Source organism: Physeter macrocephalus, chromosome 15 (assembly GCF_002837175.3).
Source record: "Physeter macrocephalus isolate SW-GA chromosome 15, ASM283717v5, whole genome shotgun sequence".
NCBI lineage: Eukaryota > Metazoa > Chordata > Mammalia > Artiodactyla > Physeteridae > Physeter > Physeter macrocephalus.
This window is the reverse complement of record NC_041228.1, coordinates 58,322,527-58,330,011: the sequence shown is the minus strand read 5'-3', so window position 1 is coordinate 58,330,011 and position 7,485 is coordinate 58,322,527. Positions and strand designations below refer to the sequence as shown.

At 36.0% G+C, this 7,485-nt stretch overlaps 1 long non-coding RNA gene across 1 annotated transcript in view; it reads left to right on the top strand.

The window, feature by feature from the left end:
* LOC112065821 (uncharacterized) overlaps positions 1-7,485 on the top strand; it is a 72,426-nt gene that overhangs the window by 45,612 nt on the left and 19,329 nt on the right. The gene's annotated exons all lie outside the window — the stretch shown is intronic.

The following is a 7,485-nucleotide window of genomic DNA, read 5'->3' as shown; positions in this document are numbered from 1 at the left end:
TACTATTCACCATACTGAGATTACCATGTCAAAATTTTTATTGAAATGGTTATATTAAATGTATTTCTAGTAAATCTTGCAGTATTTTGAAAATATACTTTACATGGTTAAAGGTATTATTTACAAAGTGGAAAATAAAATAACTTCAGAGAAAACTTCTTACTGAAAAAATAAAATATCAAGAGAAGGATGTTCTTTAATTATTTAATAATAATAATAATAGTAGTAGTAGCAAATAATTATTTAGCCTGTCATATATGCATGTCTATGGCATACACACATATTCACATGTATATGTATAATCGTTTAATCCTCACAATCTCTTGATAAATTATATGTAGAGTTAGAGAAAAGGAAATCTATGTATAGATGGGTTAAGTAACTTATTCAAAGTCTTACAGGTAGGAATTGGTAGGGTTGGGATTTAAACCCAGGTGTTTTAGATTCAGATTCCATGTTTGTAACCATTTTGCTATGCATGCGTATATGCTAACAATCTATATACCAAAGACAGTGAAAAAATTAGGGCCCATCACAAGCAAGTCATTCTGTCATATGGAAGATACATATCTGTGCCAAAAGAGGTATTTCAAAACTGTTTTGAACAATGGCAGTTATGGAGAATATTGTGGATGGGTTCAAAGTGAATATCCTGAGGACCAGTACTCAACGGATATGGGAACAGGACTCAGTTGGATTATAGTCCTAAAGTTTATTTAAACCATCTGTCTCATGAGCCAGTTATCTGTGTACCTTCAACAGCCATTCCTGTATGATCAGTCTTCAAAATGCATTTAAAAATTGAAATGACAGTTATTGTTTGCTCTTCTTCATCTTCTACTTTTTCATCTGTACTATTTACTAGCATTGAACAGAGATTTATTGATTTGTTCAAACTTAGGGCAATGATTACAGATATCTTCCTGAAAAATCTCACTGCTAGTTTCATCCAGATACAGAAGCAGAATCACCATAAAATACCTCCATCTGTTCTGTAAGCTGTATGACTCATTGTGACTGTGCGTAGTTGAATGACCTACAGAATGATCAGGGACATTTGACCTGTACCTAACATTTAGATCATCAATTGACAAAATGAAAGAGGTCTTGGTCCCAATGTGAGATTAGATTTAGTAATAAAAATTTAACTTCTTTTTTGATAGCTTTTTCAATCGCATCTCCTAAAAGGCAGTACTGAAAATAAGTATGCTCTTATTCAAGAGACATGCACTATGATTGTAGTCCTATATTATTTTTCTTTAAAATATATTTTGATATCAGATATTATTTATATTTTGGTTATTATTATTTCCTTCAATATCCCTTTTGTCCTAAATGTTAAAAATTAATCATCTTTAAGCACATAATTTTTTTAAATAATAGAAACACTAACAATTTTAGTTCTATCAGTTAACTATAAATATTATACTTACACTTATTATACTTATGAGTGGTATTACAGTCGTTTAAGTTTTTTGAGATCAAGTGTATTTCAATATCAAACTATTTTTATTCCATATAATTCATGAAAAATAAATTGGCAGTTAATAGCTAATTATTCTCCTTTCTGAAGGTGATTCTGTTATAATCTGTGAGTAGGAAGGCCAGAGAGTAAACATTCCATAACTGTTCTCTTAATCTGGTCATCTTAATCTTAAAGCCAGATTCACAGAAAAGTGAAAAGAGATGGGGTTAAATACAGGAACAAAAATAAATACGTATTTCATCTGGTATAGTGAGAGGATTACCAATGAGGGTGATGACTGTGTGTCTCTACTGATGAAAAATGGCTGACTGGTGAGGAGTGAACACTCTGGCAGGAAGCAGAAAGCAGACACATAATTCACAAACCAGACAGTGAGAGAGAAGCCTCAGAATAAAAATAAGTGTAGGCATATGTGTCGATGGCAGAGTGGAACGATGGAGGCTGTCGTCCCTGTGGGAAGGGGCAGTGGCATCGAGGCTCTAAGCACATTCCATTTGTAGATACTAAAAAGCAAACTAACATGTGAAAGAATGTTTGGTTATAGAAAAGTGACGGAAGAATGATTCTTCCAGGAAGAATAATTAAGAGAGGCAGCTTAAAATAGGGAAATAGTAGCTTCAGTTTCTCCTCATGCATCCTGAATAAAATTTGGACTCAGTCTGGTATTCAATAGGCACGAACTTTGAGAGCTTATCATCCATATACATATATATATATAGCATTACACATAGAAGGAAACTGAGGCCCAGAGAAGTTATGTAACTTGCCAAGTTCCTGAAGCTGGATAGTGGCAAAGCTGAGACTAATGCCGACACTTTTCAGATGTCAGGTTATATACAACTGTTTGTGCTTTGGATACTAATTGTCCACCTTCAATTTTTAATACAAATTGGAAACGTTTCAGTTCAGAGATGGGCTTATAATAATTACTCGACTTTGATGATTCTTAATTCAGTTCAACTCAACATTTATCGCACACCCAATATATGTAAGCTCTACATTAAGAAACAAAGTTAAAAGAGGCACTGTCCTTGCATTGAAAAAGAGATTAATAATATAAATTATTAAGAGACTCTAATATAGAAGTACATCTAACATACCAATAGCTTGTTTCCATACCTGCCTGATAATGAGATTTACCTATGACACATAAAAATAAAGAGTCCTGTGTCTCTGCCTTGGAGATTCAGATTCTGAGATCTGGAATGGAGGCTCTTTTACTTTTTTAATTAATATTCCAGATGATTCTTATGATCAGGCAGATTGGGTAGACACTATTGCCATATTTCCCAAGTTTGTCTGCACATTGGAATCACCTAGTGAACTTCAAAAACTAAAAATTCTTCTTTCCCACCCCCAGGGACTGTCCTTTGACTAATTTTTCGGAGGCACAGCCAGCGATTTGGATTTTTAAAAATCCTCCAGATGATTCTAAGGAACAAAAAAATCATAGGAACTACTTCACTATACTATAGGGACATGGTGCTCAAGGAAGGTATCATGAAGGAAATGCCAAAGAAGAATTTTTTAAATTAATATCTTTTGAAAACCTACCACATGATAGGCATTTCTCATATATTAGGTCTTCTAATTTTTAAAATAAACCTATCAGGTTAATACGATTATTATCTGTATTTCATAGATTTAAAAAACGAACTTTAGAAAACTTGATCAAGCTCATAGTGTCTAAAAGTGGCTGAGCAGGTATATATTTAAAACTTGATTTGTCTGAATCTGGAGCCTGAGCCTTTGTCACTTTGCCAGACTGACTTTCTGAGGCAGCTTGAAGAATGGAAAGGTTTGCCACTGACAGAAATTGCGATGGAAGGCATTCCAAAGGAGGCACCGATGTCAGCAGAGGAAGAAATGTGATAAGTCAAGTCAGGAGGTTTGTCTCCAGATAATGGAGGGTCTTGAATTCATTGACTGCTTGGCTAATCATCAGGACATTTGTTGGCCCATTGATTCATTCATTCATTCGGTTAGCATATTGTCATTTTAAAATGACATTACAAGCATTAATTTTTTTTTTTTTTTTTTTTTTTTGTTACGCGGGCCTCTCACTGTTGTGGCCTCTCCCGTTGCGGAGCACAGGTTCCGGACGCGCGGGCTCCACGGCATGTGGGATCTTCCCGGACCGGGGCACGAACCCGTGTCCCCTGCATCGGCAGGCGGGCCCTCAACCGCGGCGCCACCAGGGAAGCCCCCAAGCATTACATTTTAAAACCTAAAAAAAAAATCTTTTAGATTGAACACATAAATTAAACATTCACCTGGACTTTTGAAAATAAACTTGTTTCCATTTTTATTTTGTTTCCTTCTGTTAATATGTTATACCAACTTATAACGAACATATTGAGAACCATGACCTCATTGCAGGCAGAGTGCTGAAAATTCACTTTTGCTGGGCCTTTAAAAGACCAGAGAAGCAGGAGTAGGAACAAACAAATTGTCATATTCTTATACAAAAGGTTATTGTACTGAAGTTAAAGGAACTAGAGTTACATATATCAATCTGGATCAATTTTAAAGACAAAATTGAGAAAAAAACCACAGATAGCTTGAAATATAATATTTTCATTTCTGCATGCACATATACTAAAATTTTAAAAATATATGAAAATGGTCAATACCAAAGTCAGAGTAGTGATACTGTGACATATTGTATTTTCCAGTAATGACCACAGAAATATTCCCATCCCAAACGTTCTTCTTATAATATGACCTAGTCATTTCTTTCATTTAGCATTAGGTTTATGCTCACTTACCATGAACCCAGGTGGACCTGTGTGATTATCTCAACCAGCAGAGTATAGTAGAAGTGACCCTTTATGACTTCTGAGGCTAGATTATAAAAGTGCTATGCATTCTGCCTCGTGCTTTGAGGATACCTGCTCTTGCAACTCATGCTGTCACCATGCTATAAATAAACCCACACAGTTACTTGGAGGGACGTCAGGTAATATAGAGCCCCAGCTGAGGTCTCAGCTGACAGCTAGCATTAACCACAAGACATAAGAACGAACGAGCCTTCAAATGATTCCAGCCACATATAGTCACCCCCAGGCTTTGAGTCTTCCCAGCTGAGGCTCCAGACATCGCAGAACAGAGTTAAGGCATCCCCACTGAGCCCTTTCCCAATTTCTGATATACAGAATCCACAAACAATATAAAATGATTATTAAAAGAAAAAGACCAGAGATACATGATTAAAAGAATATAATATGTGGGTAATGTTTGTCCTTCCTAGGAAATAGGACCCCCGAGGTTTCTAGACTACACAAATTGTGTTAGCATCTAACCTTAAGGAAAATGCTTCCTATGTGATGCTACTTTCTATTGAGTCCTTTTTTTTCAGTACAATTTGAGTTCTTTTCATTATCAAAGAGAAAATGCAGTTGGGTGTTGGTTGTCTAAAACAGCTAATCTCTCTTTTTACAGGAAGAGTTTTTCTGTATACGATGGAGAAAATAGAGAATGTTTGGGACAAGAGGAAGGGGATTTTAGAAGCTCTGAATATTGAATCATTCTGGGAAAACGATTCCTGGATACAGAATTGTATTTTCTCTGTTGATTATGAAGTTGCTGTCATTTTCATCAGTTGTATGCATATGCAGGGTCATATGATGCATACTGTATCAATACCAACAAGCCAGCACTAAAATAGATGATACAGCAAAGTGACTCTATAAAATTATGTTGGCCAATTAGCTTTTCCATGTGAAGGAACGAAATGTCAGTGGGATGATGATTCTAATGTTTGGTATCACATTTAGAATTTAGAATTTAGGAATGTGTACCTGAATTCAACTTTTGTTTATTCATCAAACATGTTTTTTAAGTCTCTATCATGTGCCAGGCAGTGCACTACATAGTGAAATTACAGAGCAAGCAAAAAAGAACATTTTATGTTCTCCATGATCTTACAGTCTAGCGGGGAAGACAATCAGATAATCACACAAATATATCGATACAACAGAAATATGTTGGATATCATTTATTCCATTGTATAATAAATACAATAGTGCATACATTAAGAAATGCCCAATTTATAATTTACCAATATATTCCTCTAAATTCCCAATTTAGAGGAATATATCGGTAAACTTAAGAATAGGGATGAGGGAAGTCAAATTACCTGTTTATATAAGGAAACATGAAGGGTTAACTTTTCAGCACATTGCATAGCAGCTGTGTGGAGGGTCTATGAGTATGAGGAAAGTTATAACAGATCAACTGTTCTGACAAGTCTGTCAACAATGCTATTAGATATTTGGTTCAATTAGCTAACAGAGAAATAATAAGGAGAAAATACAAGAAGAGCTATTTTTATGATGCTGGATATAGATTATTTTTTAAATACTACTAGTGAACTTAATACTAAATGGATTTATTATTTAGAAAGAACTGGAAATAGTTTGATCATTCTAAGGATGTATGTTAGGTTTGTAGTTTGTTTTTAAATTAATTAAAAAATGAAATTGAACTTATCGCTTTAACTTTAAAAGCACAGCGGACGTAGTTATAATAAAAACCTCCTCAAAAAAGGCCATATTTGAACAATACTTGGAATCCTGTTAAGTTTAACTTATTGAACAGTGAAACTGCATTTTATTTATCTGAGGCTTTGCAAAGATGTAGCAGAAAGCCCCTTTCCAAGCTCAAGTTTCACTGTGGATTTTTAGGGAGTTGCCATAAAGCAATCTCCCGCAAAAATCTCTCAGGCAAGTTCCACAAAGTCAAGTGTAACAGACTCTGTAATTGAATCTTTATCCAGCATGGAGATGAGATGCCTTCTGATCTAGTATTACACCAGTAAAAGCATGTCACTGGTCAGTAAGAACAGTTAAATTAGATCAAGAACATGACCCAAAAGAGAGCCAGTGTGTTTACATGCATCAGTTTTATGAAGCTGAAATCCAATCTATGGCGTTCATAGTTATACAAATTTACAATAGAAAGCTCCAAGCTAGAGGTAATGTGGAGGGATATTTCTATCTTGAAAGTTATAATGCATTTTGATATAAGATAATGTAACAGGGTACTTCCAGGTTCTTTAAATGTTGATTCTTATTAATCACTGGATTATTCAACTCTCACTAGGTAAAATGGAAAAGTTTTAAGAAATAAGGGGGGGGCTTCCCTGGTGGCGCAGTGGTTGAGAGTCCGCCTGCTGATGCAGGGGACACGGGTTCGTGCTCCGGTCCGAGAGGGTCCCACATGCCGCAGAGGGGCTGGGCCCGTGAGCCGTGGCCGCTGAGCCTGCGCGTCCGGAGCCTGTGCTCCGCAACGGGAGAGGCCACAACAGTGAGAGGCCCGCGTAACGCAAAAAAAAAAAAAAAAAAGAAATAAGGGGGACAGTAATCCTAACAGATCAGAAGAAAATGACTAAACATTAAAGCAAGTGGTATTATAAACTTAGGTTTTCTTGCCATTGTGAATTGAAGACTTCCTACATTTCCTTCCACTTTTTAAATGTACAATCATGGAAGTAATAATGCTTAAAATGACTCTATTCTAAATTTTCCCATTATCTGATTAATATGCTTGTATTAAACTGCTAGAAGTAAAATGGATGCAACTTTGTTTTTTTCTTATAGCAGAAAAACGTATTCTTGTCAGATTGCTTCACATTCTTTAGAGAACTTTTGAATACAATGTCTTCATTCATCCTCAAAACTTCACAACAAATTGTAGGTAGTTGAGGCATCATGGCTCCTCTGAAGATGAAGAAATTGGTGCCCCCAAAACTGAAGTGGCTTTCCTGAAGTCATATAGCAATCTAAGTGGCCTGACTCTTCAAACTGTTCCTTTCTTTGGGATGAATTTATGCAACCTGCAGAAAGAGAGACTATCACTAAAAATGACTTTGTTAGTTTGCTAGGGCTTCCATAACAAAGTACTACAAACCGGGTGGCTTAAATGACAGAAGTGATGGGCTTCCCTGGTGGCGCAGTGGTTGAGAGTCCGCCTGCCGGTGCAGGGGACACGGGTTCGTG